General features: G+C 32.9%; 1 protein-coding gene across 1 annotated transcript in view; it reads left to right on the forward strand.

Moving 5' to 3' along the window:
• Positions 1–18,941, forward strand: part of LOC106622512 (beaten path IIa) — a 173,316-nt gene that overhangs the window by 30,310 nt on the left and 124,065 nt on the right. The window lies entirely within an intron of this gene.

An 18,941-nucleotide genomic window follows, 5' to 3' on the forward strand; every position in this document is an offset into this window, starting at 1 on the left:
CTTAAAAATAGAATGGTAAATAAGATTTCGATCATAGCATTTAATTTTTAAAATTAAAAAAAAAAAATCAACACTTTATACAATATTTTAGGTATGTGACTTTGCTGAGCTGAGTTATTAAAGCGCCGAAATGTAGGCAACGTAGATTTATAGTATATCATATACTTAGAAAATGAAACATGCAGGCAGATCACTACCAAAAAATCATACCTCATCATCTCATATTTCAATTAAGAAGGCTTAGTAGTATTGATACCTTGAATTTCGAAACCCTTTTGTTACAAAAAATAGAGGAAATTCGGCCATCTATTTGCTGGAAAGAAGCAATAAATTTAAAATTAATCGCCATAATGAAAAATATTTGAGTTATTTGAATTCATAGAAGAAGTTGAAATTGACCTCAGAGACTTTTCGAATTTCTTCGTTTACTCTAAGTCACTTCAGTAATTCTTTATCGATGGAAAATAATAAATTATATCTAAAATTGTGTTGGACCAAATTATTGAAATTTTATAGATTTTAACTTGGGTTTAGAAAAGATTTTCACCAATACACACAACATATAAATACACAGGTACACCGTTACAACCACATAAAAGTTTACGAGTAAAGGCTTAAAGCTATAAATTTTCTAACTTACAGTAATTTACCACCACTTGCGGTGACTAGTTGGCAATAAAACTGCAAATAAAACAGTAAACTTAATAAAACTGTAAACTTTTGTTCTTGTTGTTCTTTGTTGTTGATCCAGCAGATAAGTTAAAAAGAAGAACGGACTCGCACGCGGAGTGGCGACATCTGTCGGAATTATTGCGCTATAAAAATGGTGAGGCGAAAGTTAAAAATTTCCAGCGCATAAATTCGAGTCATGCACACCTACAGGCGTGTATATATGTATATGTACGCGCGCGTTACTTAACCATAAAACTTCGCCACCAAATGAAGCGCAACTGTTGTGTAATTTTTTTTTGTTTTCTTGAGTTTTTTTTAGTTTTTTTATGCGTGAATGCAGAATATAGTTTAAGTAAAATGACTAGTTTCAGCGCAAAAAGCAAAGCACGAGAACTATAAATAAATAAAAGAAGAGTAAAGAAAAGAAAATGGGAAAACCAAACTTTTTATGTATATAGTTTGACAGAAGAGGAAGAAGAAGAAATGGAACGCGAAATGTGTGCAGTAAAAGTGCGAATATGCTGTAAGCACAATAAATGGCGAGCCAAACCAAGAGAGCAATAGAATCTGTATGCTTGTAGATATGTAAAACGTTATGTTTACATAATTTATTTAGTTGCTAGCGCCGGACTGTGCGTATAAATAAATATGTTTTTTACGCTTTGTAATAACAAAAGTTGGTCACACTCTCCTTCACACATACAGAAACTAATATATATTTCTGCTGCTTGAACTCTTCGCCATCACTGTTGATGTTTAAGTTTTGCTTGTAGTTGCATAAGTTTGCTTTAGATTTGCTCGAGTGCAACGGCAAATAATCCAACTCCGTGGAGTAGTGCCGCGTTGAGTGGAAGCGTTGCATCTATAAATATATATTTGTTTGTACTTATTTGCAAATATATTTAAAATTTTATTATAGTTGCTTTTCTTTTGTGTGTTATTATTTTTGTTTGCACATTTTTGTTGTTGTGCGTAGGACCCGCACCAGTTGACAACATGAACAATACGCTAGCGAATATAGATTGATACTGAGATTTATCAGCAAACTTTCGAATTTAGTGTGTGCTTTGTGAGCTGTAGTAAGAAAAATTGTTGTGACTTTTGGATTTTGTGAGATTATATTTCGTAATTACAGAAAATTTGGTACGAAAGAAATTTAAAATATAAAAAATTTATATATTACACAAAAAAAAAATTACTATTATATATAATATATAATTTAAGAAAAAAATTTGTTTGGAATTACATATTAAAATTACAATATAATTATCAAAAATAGAAAATATTATTTTTGGCGCAAAAAACCAATAAAATAGTTTAGTTAGATATAATTTGTATCAATACATGTAAAAGCATCAAATAGGTTTTATAATTTTAACTATTATTTTAAAGAATATGACGAAAAAAAATACCGTTTATTAATTTTTTAAAGAAATGTGAAAAAAATGAAATAAATCAATAAATTGCAGCAAAATAAAATTTTTTTATATACCTATATAATAAAATTATGGGGTCAATTTAAGTTAGGTAGTGAAACTGATCATTAGGACGGTGATCACTAACAGTTGTAGACCGATTAATTGTAATGCTGAAAAATTCCTAGAGGTAGATAATAATCCTCATATATCAACACGGCGCCCTTAGCTTATTAAAAATTTCCATCTAATTCGTGTAAATAATTGAATATGTGAGTCCCGGGTATGGTTTTAGAATTCTAATGACTTAATCGCCTTCACTTTCTTAATAAATATCGGTTAATAAAATATATTATAATAAAATATATTGTCTTTAAGTCGATTGCTTGCGAACAGTCTGGAATCGTAAGCAATTAATATATTCTATTAGCGAAATGATGTGACCTTCTACTGCAAACCATAAAAGTATAGAAAAAAAGACACACCACGAAAAAGTTCATATTTTAACGAGTATCATGATATTTTTCATACAAAGCGTCTTAACTCGGCATTCTAAGAGCTCTAAAAGGAATGATAATATAGCTCCATAATTTATAAAAACAAACTTATAAAGACTTCAATTATGCTCCTAGTTACAGTTAAATTGAAGCATTTATTAGTCCGAGAGATACCGTCTGATTTTTCAGACTCTCTTCTTCCTCTATATATACATATTTTGTTCCATGGAAATGTACCAAATTGATTTATATAAAACAAAAATTTGGGCTATAACGTGCATGTTATAAGAATAGCACCAGCTAATTAAAGCCATGTCATTAAAGAAAAATTTGCATATTTTCATCGAACAAGTAAACAACGCCAACATTTGTTTTCCCAAAGGAAAAGTAATTTTGCCTGCTTTTAATTTTCGCCAACACCACTTTCCAAATCGACATAGTAAATATGTGGAACAAATGTTGAAAAGATGAAAATAAAAATACACATAAAACTCACACTCACATTTTCCGTTGAAATGTGCATGTCCTTCAAATTTATTTTATATTCACTCTTAATCATCAGCTTAGCAACGATATATTGCCTTGTTAAAGTTTTAATTACGAGCACCAAGGCAACGCACTTACGCACATTGCTGCGCACAGACATGTGCAGCACACACACTTCTACACGCTGAAAACTCATTAATTTTCATTAATCACAGTCACAATTTCATTTAAGCTCTCCTGAAATTCAGTGTTCTTCCTGTTTTCGGTGCCTCACTTATTTCGATTTTTATTTTGTTTTTCTTTAAGTTTGGCTTTATTGCTTTTTTCTTTTGCTTCGCAATATTAAAAGCCAAATTTTGTCATCAACTTTTTTGTGATTTAATTAACTGTTGAAAACCTTGAAACAAAAAATTATTTGTTGGTTCGTATTTATGCATAACGGTTGAGTGATTTTGTTGAAATGCGCCTCGAGCGTGCTGTGTGCGTGTGTATGTGCGCGTTGGTAATGAATGCAAACTGATGTGATATTGGCGCAGAGCAAATTAAAGTCACTCATACGCCTAGTGGGCTTCGGTTGTGGAAGATATGCTGTGGAAATTAATTGCTGTTTTTCGCTGTTGTTGTTGGTATTTTTTGTTTATATAAATGTCAAAATAGGTTTCTAATAGATCACAGCAGTTGTAATTATATCATGTAAGAATTGACGAGGGTGCAAAATGTTGTTTAAGCTTCGAGATTGATAAAGATATTTCTGGATAATTGTTTAAAAATAGAAAAATATAATATTTTATGTAGCTTACTTCATAGAGCTTTTAATATATAAAATTACGAAATCTTTAATAAATGTATAGAATTAATAAGGTGGGCCTTTCGTGAAATTCCAACCTTAAATCGTAGAAGATAATTTTTACAACTTTTTATATTCTTTTATCAAATATGTTTATAAAAGTACAAAAAACCAAAAACCAAAAAGTCAACCACCTCTAAGCAGTGGTTACATCTCGGCGAGTTAAATATCAATTTTCGGTCATCAAATGTGGGTTACCATCATCTAGAATAGAGTGAGCCTTTATATTCACAATTTTATTAAAATCGGATTTACTCTTTTGAACTTGTAGCATCCTTAGGTGGGATGTAGCAAGTAAGCTGTAAAAACTGATCAATCTCTTGGCTGTAGATGCAAAAAATATTCTCATTTACCAAACTTCAAATGCGTATACCGTTACTTTGTTCATAAATGGCAAATACTTTAGCTTGAAAACTGGAACACATGTTTCGAATTAAAATTGGTCTTCATATACATCAAATGATATAAAAATTTGCGGCACAAAGATTTATCTACGAAACTTGGAGGAAAGGTCTCGCACGAACCTCCTTTTAAGGAATAATCTAAAACATTTATTGGTCTCCATGCTACCCTGTTTCTGTTCTCGGAAGCAGGTAAGGTAAATAAAAAAATATGGAGACGTCTGCTTATCATATTATGGATACATTTTTGGCACTTTGTCTCAATTTGAGAATAAAAACATTTGTTTAGTGTTTGTTTTTAAAATCACTTTCACCCTAAATTATATTGCTCCTCTTGAAATAGTGCTCTGCATGAATCGCTCCAATCGTTCTCCTTATACATATTATAACCCTTTTGGAATTCAAACCCATCACAGTCATCTTGGTTTATTAGGTTATGTGCTCGAGGATATACTATAGTATATTTTGGTTAGTTTATTTCATAGAAAAGCATCTCGGGATGTAATATATAAGGGGTTATTATGAGAATAAAATAATACAAATGATTTATTTAAAAAAATTTAAATTAATTTCTCAAGACCTTGATTAAACTCACGTTTATGTAGGTCAATCAAAAGGATAGCCTTGAGTTTTCTCATCTCTCCCTCTCTTTCGATTTAAATATCAAATACAGATTTTCGCACAGTTAAATCATTTTAAGAAATTCAAAACCTCGCTTTACATCAAATAGTAAATGTGAACGTATATTAAATTAATTTATTCTTTCATATAAATACACACACATTCAAAAATACATAAATACGTAGTGCTTTTACTCGCATACAGTTATAAATTTTCTCAAGTACTATGGCATAATTAACGTTGCAATTTAATGCCAGGCAAGTATGTCAGCTAGCGACTGCGAAAACGGCAACCAAAAGCGACACAAACAAGCAAAGCAAAGTAAAATATGCAAACACACAGGAATAAAGAAAACAATAGACATTCACACAGCCATAGACAGTCTCGACAAAAAGCACACAAGCACGGCGAGAGAACGTTCCATTTAATTTAATTTAACACCTGTGAGTGCAATTTACATCTTTCCGCCATTGCGAAGCTCACGCAAGCAGTTCTCACATCACACGCAAATATATACGAGTATAGGTATATACTAACGTAAATATGTTGGTGTGTGTATAAACAATTAAATACTGATGTGGTTGCAAGAAAATAGGACACACACAAAAATTGTTAAGTGAAAGTCGGCAAGCAGGCGATGGCGAATTGGAACCATATAAAAGTGTGTGGGTAAAGGCAGTGGCGGTGTGTGGTGCAGACGTTAAATAGGACATAAGATGAAGGAAATGGCGTTGCCTGTTATAAAAAGAAAGTCTGCTGCTTAAAACTTGTGTATGTACTAGTATATAGGCGACTATATTTAGGTTCATTGTGAAAGCATTTATTTACGTGTTTCGCTTGCGTGCGAAACGCCAACACACCTGCGCTTAATTGAGGTATAGTACCCCATTATATAGAATTTAATATATAAAGCTATATATGTAATTATGTATTAAGGTAAGAATTTTATGAATTAAAATATGTAATACTGCCTGTTTGTAAAAATACCGTTATATATCAAAACATATTTATGCTACAATGTAACGTTTACCGTTAAATATACAATGCTTCCACAGTGTGTATGTATTTAATTAACACTCTTCTGTGCTGGTTTCTACATGGTTCTTTGCTTTATATAACATAAAAAAAAAAGTCTTCACAGACTCGATCCTGTCGCGAATTTCGAGCATTTGTCGGTCATTCAAATTTATGCGTTGTTGTCGGTAGCGTTCCCCATTAACGGGTTCACCAGGATTTAGAAGCTCATAATACGGCACGCCCACCACTCAACGCATATTCGAATTTTCGGAACAATGGCTTAATAACCATGTTTCGCTATCCCTTGGCAACCAGTACAAATAAAGTTATATACCCAATATTAAAATATTTTATAAACTTCTTAAAACAATAGTAAAAAATTCAAAATCACATAATGAATGAGCTTGGTTCGAAAAATTGCTTCAGTGAGGTCTTGGCATCCATTACTTATCATTGACTATAGATAAGTTACAACTCTTAACCTTCCATTTTTGCGAATCTTTCAAATTTGTTGTGTATTTGCATATAATATAATATTATATAAATGTAAATCGTTTTTAAGAAAAAAAACTAGAAAAAACGTTAACTTCGGTGGCACCAAAGTTATAATACCCTTCACAAATACAAATTTTTCTTATAAGAACTTGATTCCGATCGTTCAATTTGTATGACAGCTATATGCTATCTTCAAGAGAAAACGACATGTACAGTTACTAATTGATATCTCAAAAACTGAGGGACTAGTTCGCATATATACAGACAGACGGATATGACTAAATCAACTCAGCTCTTCATGTTGATCATTTATGTATATATTTTTTAGGTTATCCGAAATTTCCTTCTGGGTTCCCCCTGCAGGTAGTGGTAGGAAGCGACTAAAATCCAAATGCAATATGACTGTTATTAAATCTTGCCAATAAATATCAGCATGGTTATGTCAAAAATAATGCTATAATACTCAGCTTAAACTGATATTATAGACATTAAATGATATTCTAAATAAAAAGACATTTGAAGTTCAAGCGATAAATGTCACCAGTCATTGAGTTGATGAATAGCTCAACTGGCAGTAGCTTCGGCTACACATTTTTACCGGAGACTCAACTCTGGTACCACGGTTGTGGAGATTCGTGGTGGCTGCGGTTTAAATCTAAATGCTGGGAGAACGGAAAATTGAGTTCAAAAAAAGAAAATGCACAAGCAACTGGGTTCCGTAACCGAAAACGAAAGAGGTTTTAGGTCGGCCTCGAGTCCTACCAAGATGGTCAGTGTGCCCATACACACTGGCCGCTGGTAACCAAATAAATACTTGCAAATAGCTCGTATTGTTTGGGACGCTGATCAACGCATTGTATTGATATGCTGTGCTTTTGAGCACCGTGAGGTTAGGCCGTCGCCACCAGGTACTCACGTTAATATCAACGAAAGTTTCCTTCTGTGTGTTTCAAACTTCGTGCCCAACTTAATATAGCCTGTTAAGGGTATACAAATCATATAATAAAAAAATTTCCAATGGCTTGCTGTTATTAATAAGCGAAAGATTGAAATCGACAAACTCGGAAAATATGCAAATACAAGTACTTAATTGTTTTATAAACAGTTTCTTATTTGAGCTAACGAACTATTTGCTTGTTAATGGCCTGATAGTTAATGTTTTCTCCTAAATTCATTTGATATTTACGACAGTTCCTATTTAGAACCGACATTCCCGAGTTGTAAACTTTCAATACGTCTGGGCTATATGGCAACTACACTTGTAATACTGTATCAATAAACCATTGTTACCACATCCGGTTCGCACATTTGACTGTAAATGCTATAGAATGCTTGACTCTCCTCCCACTTTCATTTATTAGTGAATTTATTTTCCCTACTAAATTTTAGGAATCATTGTCGTGTTTCAATAATACTTGCCACTATCAATTAAATTGCACCAAATATAAATTAAAATCTAATAAATTAATCGAAATATTTTATTAAAATAATATCTTTTTATGAAATAGAAGATTTAGATTCATATGTGTAGCATATTTAAGGTACATTAAGACCAGAAAGTTTCCGGAAATGTTTGACCTACAATTCCAAAAAAAACTCGTTCAATACCATCGATCAACCACTTTATTCATCGAATTTAGCCCCATGTGACTGTTTTTTGTTTTCAAAAGTCAAGTTACCACTCCGTGGATTGAGGCCGTAAAAGCAAATTCGCAGAGGGAACTGAAGGCGGTCCCGGACCCGGACTTACAAGGCATGCTTCGATGATTGGAAAAAGAGGTGGCATATGTGTATCGCTTCAGAAGGAGCATATTTTGAAGGCGACAAAATAAATATTAATGAAGTTCAAAAATTTTTCGTTTTATTTACAATTTCCGGAAACTTTCTGGTCTGAATGTATTTTATTGCTACATATGTAAATATGCGTGTTTCATTTTGAAAAATATATAGTTTTGGTTTTATCTAAGATAAAATACTATCTACATATGTTGTAGAACGAGTTGATTGTAATTAAAAAGTTGTCTGATAGAGCCGTTAACCGAAATGTTTTATCACTGCTGCTTTAATTTGCATAAATATGAATATTGTTGAAATTACAAAAACTTGGAGAAAATTAGCATGTTCTTACTTTCACTTAAATGTTCGCAAGGAGTATACAAGAGAGTATACAATAGTTATTGTGCTAAAATATATCTTTGTGTAGAAGAATATACTATTTGTATAAACTAATATACGATCAGCAAAATATTTCCGCGTATTTGAATATTTGTTGAGTATGTTGCATAATACTAAAATAAAACAAACTATTTTATAAAATTAGCCTAATTAGATTTAAAGAAATACGGATGTATATTCGGATTACTACCGATGATTACTGACTAAGCTTATGCCGTTTAGTGATTAGTTTACAGCTCTACTCAATTTAAATATTATTTTACTAATAAAATATGCAAGAAAAGCTATATGAATGCTATAAAATATTTCACCAATAATTTTGTTTATTAAATTTCTTATATCTTGTGGTATCTGTTTCGTTTCTCTGAGGCTTAAATTATCTTAAGGTTCGAATTATCAGAAATCAAAGCTTTCTGATGGTTAGATCTGATAAATTTATATCATAGTCACTAATATTTCCTCAACCGATTTTGAGCTGCAAATATACATTTTTTGACGAAAATCTTTTAAAATATTCTTATTTTGCCACCAAATTAATCTTAATTTTAGAAGTAGGTGAAAATTGTTAACTTTCAAGCTTTATGGTTTTCAAAAAGCCTTTGTTTGGTATGCGTAGTAATTATTGTCAAGTACATTAGCACACGTTTAGTGTATTTAAGTATTGTTAGATTGAATAATTTTTGATCGAAGTGTTTATATAGTATCTTTTAAAATATATTCGATTTAAAGCATATAATTTTTTCACATTTTAAAGTTAATTTTTATTCATGTTATCAGTGTGGCGCTGATTTTATAAGTATGTTCTTCTGAGTTTGTGAAAGCTAGTTTGCTTTAAAGCAGTTTGTTTAAAAACATTTTGATATCCTTCAATTAAAACTAAATTATAGCAATCCAAAAAGCCGCTATCAATATTAAAACTCTACAGTAAAGCCTTGATGCTTTCAACTATCTTAACTTGCTATATTGTTGATGTATGTACAATATATAGAGTGTTAAATTGTTTGCTCTTAGTTAAAATATATTGTTTCATTTGAAATCTGTACTGTTCATGCAAATTTAAGCCGCTAACCTTAAGTTGGCAAAATCGCATAATTCATTTCTGTCATATTTATTTTTAATTTTTCGACATGTCGCCATCACTTAGTCCTCTTAAACCTTTGCGGTTGAGTCTATATGCAAAGTTGAAAATACCATCTCCATGCAATAATATTCATAAATGCAGAATTACAATTAAATACATGCAGCTAAGTAAACACAGATGCTTAAGAATACATTAAATTTAATTGAAATGTTTATTTCTTTAGATAGAATCACTCAATAGTACAAACATTAAGCTCTACACACCTGTACATATATAAATTATACTTCATATGTTAAATGCAGCTATAGAGCTATAACAAATATTACGCAATTGCCGAAAATGTCACGCTTATTGCAAACCACATCAATTGAGTAATGAAAGCACATAAGTATAAATGTATATGCCAACTAATCCTTAAATAAATAAATACGAAACATTTTGTTTTAAAAGAAATTTCTTGTGGTTAAACAGAGTGTGCCGGCAAGTAAATAAATATTTGTTTTATTGGCATTTTATGCTACAAATTTAACTTTCAGTGAATTTAAATTTGCAAGAAATGCATTGAAAAACTTTGGTTTAGTTTAAAATCAATTAGTTTATGGTTATACAGCAAGTAGCTGGTTAATTGGATAATTTTATAAAGAATGTGGTATTTAAATATACATATTTTATTAAAACTTTTTATCTTTGAAGAAAAATTTTTACAATAAAATTCTAAAGCAGTATGATATGTAATGCAATTAGGCTGGAAAATCAGAAAGCTACGACAGCCTATAAAACTTAATGTTTAAGGATAAGGAGAAGGGATGGTCCAGCCACTTAAATGTGAAACAATTTTTTGTCCAAAAGAAGTTTCCGACAAAGTTTTTTTCGATTTTCTAACATCCGTTTGTAAAAATGGCTTAACGCTAGCAACTATGGTATATAATATTTATATTGTCCAGTGTCAAATCATTTGTACATAAGTGTGTAATACTAAATATTATATATCCTCGTTAAACTCGAAATAGAAAACTTTGGCAGTTGTATATCCCAAGTGCTGCTTGTCGCTGGAACATCGTCTGTCAAGCGTACGATATGGCTTAACCAGCTCATTCGTTTGTTCTTGCGAAGAACAGTTCTCTCGAATGCTTTAGTGTCTTCTTATCTCGCTCGACATCGTTCATTTTTTTCTGCGCCGTAGAATAGAAGCGTAATTTTTGTTCGTCCAGAATTTTCCTATTGTTCCTAAAGTTGCACTTATCTTGCAGAATGACCGCGTAATCTCCAGCCTTATATTGTTGGTAGTACTTATGCTAGTTCCGTGATAGAAAAATTTTTTCACTTCTTCAAATTTATAACTGTCAACCGTGACCTATTTTTTAAGTTGCGAAGAACCTTTGTGTGGCTTCTAGGTACCTTTTCTTGCCCTCGTACATCATAAGTTGATCTTACAAGTACATTACTTTTTTTAGACTGCAAAAGGCTGACGGCTCTGCGCTTGTCTAAGGCCTATATGATATCAATGTCATTTGAGTTCCTTAGTAGTATTAACATTTTTTCCTGCATTATATTGAAGAAAGCGCACGAGAGCGGGTCACTATGCCTAAAACCTCGCCTAATATTGCCCGTTCGGAGAAGCCCTGCCAATTTTGGTACCGTTAGTGTTTTCGAAAGCGGCTTTAAAACCCACAAAAAGTTGACGAGTGTCGATCTGTTTGTCGAGGGTTTTCTTCAAGATTTGCCGAATTGTAAAAACCGGGTCTACAAGTATGGTGGGTTTACCAGGTCTAAAACACACGGATATGTTCCAGTCAGTTTATTTACAGTTCATTTTTTGGCTACATTTAAGATGAGTATAACAAATGAGAAGAAATAAAAATCAATTCAATAATTTTCTAAATCTACGAGGACACAATTTAAATTAAACAACGTTTCAAAGCCTTTTTGTATAATATTAAGAGAAAATATTGCCATAACACAAGTAAATAAATGTACTTAAATTCATTCACTACTCATGGAAGTCCATTTAGTTAACTGGTACTTTGCCAGTTTTATGCAAAAAATCAATGACGAAACCATTTGAAACTATTGAACACATCTTGAAAGCTATAAAAGTTAATATTTACTAAAATGAACACAAGTACATAAGCATATATGTACATACATGAGAAAGGCTTAAAGTGTGTATGGAGTGATAATGATGTTGAAATTGATATTCTTATCTTTACAACGATGCTTCGGAGTGTAATATTACTAAACTAGAAATGCCTGTACATATGTACATATCTATAAGTAAGTTTGAAAATTAGTGTGACAAAATCGCATGACAAAATTACTGAAGAAGTCGAATTGGCAAATCGTGCGAGAACTAGGTGCAAGTTGCTTGTATAAAGCCGATAATTCGCACAGCTGCTCACTCGTTGAACTGAACTAAACGAAGTGTGTCTATATGGCAGTGTAGTCTGTTATGCAAGCGTGTGCGTGTGCCTGCTCTGTCAGTAAGCATGTCAATGTTTACAGCTGAATGATCTCACTTGCTGAAGTTTCTAGAAATATACATATGTATTATGAGCATTCATAGTTTCCAACATCTTCCGTACGCGCAGCTTCCTTTACAAGAACATATATGTATGTACATATGAGTGTATAAGTGTGTGGGTGTGTGTTCGAAATTTACATGCGAGCGCATAGCTGTGTTTGTGTATACGAATGAAAACTGAAAGCATTCAACATTTTATACGCGTGACAATGCCACCAAAAACAACAAAAACAACTACATAAGCAACAACAACAAGTTAGCGGTAACGCTGCCTTAAAGTCATACAATAAAGCTGAGGAAATAAGTACGAGTACGACTCCTTATTACATGTGGAAGAGTATATGCATAACTGAGAGAGAATCCATGTCCAAGTCAATTGTCCATTCAGTTTAACTGCACACACACATATACTGCACAAAGCTATTTGTCTGTCTTGTTGCATAGCGTCTTTTAACATGTCTTCGCCACACCTCCTTGTCATTTACGTCTTCTCATCGACTATTCTTCAATTTAACAAAGTCCTTAGCTGACATCCTTATTTGAATTGAGCAACGGTATCCGTCTGCAATTGATGTTCGAAATGTATTCTCCAAAGACATTGTTGGTCAACAAACTGCCAATTGCTGGATTTCGTTACTTAAGCGTATTTTGATGTTCTTGTTTTTGTTGTTGTTTTGATGCTTTTGTTATGCTCGTTGGCACTACTCGGATTGATTGTGTTAAGTAAGTGCGCATTCATATTTAAGCGCCCGTTTGCCAGGGAATGCAGCATACATATATACACTCATACACGCCTGAATTTATATAAAAACGAAAAGCATAAAGCATCAGAGTCGTTAGGCAAATCGAACACTCTACTTGTGGGTTGTTAAATGTAAATAAAATTAACATTTTTTGCTTAATAGAGGTGTATTCGGGCTTTTCATTTGTGAAAGGTTTACATTTATTGCTGCAAAATACAAAGTTAAGTTTGTTAAACATTGTTGCACAGAAAAAACTAGATAGCTGGAAAGTGAAATATAAACTGTGATTCACCATCAATTTTGGTAATTTTTATACAAAGTAAAGGTAAGCCACAAATCCAGGCTTCAATTCTTAGTTTTCTTAAGGATAATATTTTCTCAATTGAGCTCAGCATTTGCTTTATTCTTTCCTATCAATCAAGCATCAATTTCTAGACAACTAGTAGATGTAAACTATTCATTTTTCCTACAGGGCACTTTAATATGTAGCGTTACAAAAAGTATTGTACATTCTTTTTCATTAAATCGTTGACATTAAAATATGTTAACATAACAAATTGAGTTTATGGTAATTCGTTCAGATATTTTTTGCTTGGTTCATTCACGATTGCATGCCCTATTGGGTCGTGGATTTAAATTTAGATAGGGATAAAAACTGATGAATTGGAAGCATTTTTTATTCAATAGTTATTAACCAGTAACTAAAAGTTTATATCCGATATTTTTTGTCCTTTATATAGTCCACAATATATAAATTTTTAAAAATATTTTTCTCCTAAACCAAATTTAAAAAAAAAAACACACCTTTTCTGCTATAAACAAATACGCGTCAAACACAAGCGTAGAGTTATGTGTGTATATGGGTTAAATTTGAAAACAGATTTTATAAAATTATGGTGTGAAACTTTTTTAATTCTGCTTTGGTATAATTGTTATCAAATTTGGCAGCAAGATTACGTATGGCTGATCCTCGAAATGGAGAACGCACTGTGACTACTATATTTTATATAGTCCATTGTGAAACCAGAAAATGCACGTTTTCTAATTAGATCTTATAAGTCGACAGAGTTCCTGGTACATATATCTGTTTATCAGGTTGTTTTCATTCTTACCAGCTCACTGGGATGTCTGAAAGTGTGGGCTCCCAGGTATTTAAATCTCAATAACGACACCAAGAAGGCATGTGTAAGATGTTTCTATATCCTCTTTAACCTTCCTTCTGCCTACTTTTCCTGCAACTATGGAAATACTAACTTTACTGTCGGCAAAAACTGTTATACTCTGTAGCAACATGTTGCGAGAGCGTAAAAAACAAAGGGTGAGCTGAGCGATACAGAGTTGCCTATATTTCAATCTACTTCGTTTAACTTAAATTTGTGCCTTCGTTTAATACAGAGATTTACTAATTTTTATGCTAGACTCTCGTAAGATTATGTTAGTAACAAATGAAGTAAAGAGAGTGCATTTTTTAGCTCACTTATTATTGAGTGTTCAGATATGGTAATTTGATTAACAACTTCGTATACAAAGTAAAATTCAAATATTTATGCAATCCGTAGTAACGTTAAAATTTGATTAAAATAAATTTGTTAAAGTGAAAGATTACAAATATCATATTGTTTAGCACGTTGTTTAAACTTGTCACAAATTCGAAATAATAGCAAACAACTGTACGTACATATATGATAAGAAAATATTTTTGCTTTCAACAATTTTACACTTAATACATTTTTGTACAACAACAGCATAAGTTTGCACTTGATCACGCCTGCACTAGCAATACAGCTAACGTGAAATGTTTGCTCGAGTTTGTGCAAGTAACAGAAACATGAAATGCATTCACTGTTATTAAGACTATCCTGACTTTAATCCCGAAACTTTTGCGGTCTACTGCAGCAACTCCAAACCGGTACACAAGCTCATCTACCTTCGGTATAATACCACTCTTTCAACTTGGGTCTACAAAGATCGTCCTACGGATTTAAGCAACAAACGAAATGAAGTGTTGTTTTCGTTTTGCATTTCTTTGTTTTGGTTGTGAAAATTTATTTGCGTTTTAGTATTTATTTGTTTTAGTTTATTGTGGCGTACCCAGTTTAGTAAATTTAACAAATGCTACTTTGGTTTTTCATTAATTCAATTGGTCAACTGTCATTCCATTCTGACAAAGCTCGCAAATGCTGTGTGGGAATGGTATATGCGAAAGTTGCAAATACTGCAGCAATAACTATGATAACAACAAAAACTTGTTTTGAAAATATTGGAAAAGTAATAAAATAGAGTAACTGTAAAAATTGTTAACATAAATGTTTGTGGAAAGCAAATTTTATTCACGTAAGCTGAGAACTGTTGCAGAGGTGTGTGTGAGTATTTGAATTGCATTGTTCATTCAGATATATATTTTATTTTTACATATTTAAGCTTAAGCAACGAAAGTAAGTTAGTTTTTGCTGTTCATGTTTGATTTCATTCCACAATGGCAACTTCATTGACTGCCAATCAGGCATTTAAGCAGCTTGCTTATGGGTTTGATTGTATTTTCCAGTTTCGAGGAATTTTTACATTGTGAAAAGCTGGAAAATGAAAGTTTCTTTTCAAATAAAATATTGCAAAAATTAGGAAGTTGCAGAAAATTAAATGAAATTAATTGAAAAAGCAACTGCACATCAAAAATGACCATAATTATATGGGTCATGTAAGATATTATTTAGTAAAGTGATTCCAATAAATGAGCAGGATTGCCTCCTTAACGCTAGAATGATAATTATAAATGCTTACATATATTTCGTAATGGACCTTTTAAAGCTCTAAGCTCGTGTGCCAACTTCACTGGAGAAAATTAAAATTGCATCTTTGGGAAGAACAATGCTAAAGTCGTGGTAAGAAGATCTATTACAAACGAAAGGGTAAAGAAGTGTAATATTAGGATGACTTGAAACAAAAAAGCAGGTTGCACCTGTAAACATTTTTGAACTTAAAAAGAAAGTAAAGTAAAGATAAGTCCAGTATGTATGAAAGTAAAGGGACGTAAGTGGGTTTATAATTTAATAATTAAAGTTCATAATGTGTTTGGAGTAAGGAAATTTTTTTTGTTGCTACTATTTATAATATATATCTATTATGCACTAAAAACAATAAAAATCGCTAACTTCGGCTGCTTCGAAGCTATAATACCACTCACAGGTGCATTCCATATAGCATGAAAGTGTATAACAAAATCTTTGTCTTGTTGTTGATAGGTCAGTTTGTATGGCAGTTATATGCTCAAGTTGTTAGATGTGAACAATATATTCAGAGAATGTAGCGCTATTTTGCATAATAATTTGGCCGAATTTCGTAAGGATATCTTATGTGTCAAATAAAAATGTTTTCTATACAAGAAGTAAATTCTGATCGCCCAGTTCATATGGCAGCTGTATACTATATAGGTGTGATATTGGATGTCCTGATGAATGAGTACTTGAAGAAAATTACGTGTGCAAAATTTCAGATAGACTTTTTTAAAACTGAGTTACTTGTTCACGTATATACAGGCGGACACCCAAACAGACGGACAAGGCTAAATTGACTCCACTCGTCGCGTTGATCATTATATATATATATTTTATAGAGTCTCCAACGTTTTCTTATCTGTGTTATAAACTTCATAGCAAACTTAATGTAACCTGTTCAGGGTATACATTTAACAAAAAGTACTTTGCGTCGCGAACTGCAATTCAGCAGGTGTCAACTATTGCAATTAAGCATCGGATATACTACATATATATATTTGCACAATCTGCGTTTGTGTTGGACGGCTGAATGCCTCACACTGATACTGGGGCCTTCGGTGCTGATGCTGCGCCAATGATAGTTGCCATTTCGCAATGCCATTTCCGACAGTCACCGACGGAAGCATAATTTCCGACAGGCGAGATGAATGACGGCGATGATGACGCTGTAATGGTCGCTACGTGTGCAAGTATTTACGTAACGTGATACTACAGATGCAACATGCCAGAAAATAAACAAATTTGTATTTGGTTTATATGTGAATTTGTATGTACCGTTAAAAATAGAAAAAATAATTAGGTACTCCGATCGGAGCAATACAATGTGAATATGAGGGTGAGCAGGTAAGGAAATTGTATGCGGGTTACTAGTTGGGGTATATGTGAATACAGTTATCTGTCCCGATATTATCTTAAATTTGTGCTTTCATTGTTAATGGGAATTACGGTATTTAAATGTGGCTATATGTTAATATATCCTGAACAGAGTACATATATTAAGGTTGGCAGACAGAAATGCCGAAGTTCTCAGTATGACGTGCTGAGCCCTTGTTCATCTATACTTCCAATGAGTTTTTGAGATATCGATCTGAAATTTTTCTCACGTCCTTTTCTTTTCAAGATGCTGCAAATTGATCGATCAAAGGGGGGCTGACTTTGCAGATTTTTTTTTCTAACTAACTTTTTTCTGTCTAACCACCGGTTAATAAATGATATATGGTATAGCTATATATAAATATATAATATATCTGTACAGAATCCTGGTTGTGAAATCAGCTCCACTTAATTCTTTCCGAACGAAAGTTGAAAAAACTTTTTAAAATCCTCAAATTGTGAGATTCTTACATGCAATAATTTTACTAAATTTTGCAAAGATATTTGTATTTAAGGATGTCTGGTATATAATATTACATATCGGAACTATTTAAAATTTTTCTCCGCTACAAGTTTTCTCATTGTTTCTGGCGCCTATTATTTCCGCTTGTTCATTGTGTGTTACTTTCCGTGTGTTGTTGTTTACATTGTAAATTGCTTTAGTTGTACTTAATAAGGACATTCAACTAAAACACAATAATACACTGAAATACCCGCAGCCGTTGAAGCTTTAAGCGCGCACATACTTGCTGGTGTGAGCTGCCGCCGGAGTGTCTTCGTGCTGCCGCTGAATGAAATCGCTTTTCCGCCCTTTGTTTGCTTGAGCTGTGGCGTGAAAATAGTTTTCGGCTATGCTTGGCGTAGTCTCCACATATTACTGTTACTTCTTACTTGTTATACCCTGAACAGGGTATACTAAGTTTTCTACTAACTTTGTAACACACAGAAGGAAACGTCGGATACCCTTTAAAATATATACATATAAATGATCAGCGTGAGGCGATAAGTCGACTAAGCCATGTCCGTCTGTCCGTGCGTCTATCTGTATATACGTGAACTAGTTCCTCAGTTTTTGAGATCTTAAAATAATTTGGTATGGTTATTGTCAAAAGCAATGTTGTAATCTCCAAAGAAATAATTCAGATCGGAGCACTGACCAATCAAAATCAAGTTCTGTTAATAAATCTTTTGTATATGTGAGGGGTATTATAGCTTCGGTGCAACCGAAGTTAACGATTTTTCTTGTGTTCTCTGCGCTTCGTGTTTATTTGTGTTTGTTTGTATTGTGCTTGCCTACTTTATTATTTTGGCAAATTCTATTTGCATACAACAACAATGGAATACGAAAACAAATCATGGCGCAATTTTCCAGTAAGCTCCGCGTTCGCTGTGTGTCTGTGTTGGTGGATATTTGATACTTTTTCGGAAATTTACTAAGAAGCTTAAATGAATATTCTTTGCTCGTGGCGTGGCGACGAAAGGGGTGAAACTTCAGGCTTGCTGTATTACTGGCCAATTGTGTTGTTTCCGTTTGGCGCTATTGTTTGTGGTGCCTTATTTTTGCTATTGTTGTTGTTTCTTCTTCTTCTATTCTTGATTTGGTGCTGGTCAGTGTCGACTCGTGCACTGATTGTTTGGCACATTTGCCGCGCTTGTTTGTCCGTTAGTTTGTCTGTTTGTTTAATTTGGTGTACCGGAAATCCTGATTTTCATTGTCGTTTGTCGGAAATGGCATACGCGCGCGCGTTCAACCGAGACCGAAGCCGGTACCGAGCAACTAAGCCAACGAGTACATGAATGAAGGAATGGATGGTTTGGTGTGGAA

The sequence above is a fragment of the Bactrocera oleae genome, chromosome 2, assembly GCF_042242935.1.
Source record: "Bactrocera oleae isolate idBacOlea1 chromosome 2, idBacOlea1, whole genome shotgun sequence".
Classification (NCBI taxonomy): Eukaryota; Metazoa; Arthropoda; class Insecta; order Diptera; family Tephritidae; genus Bactrocera; species Bactrocera oleae.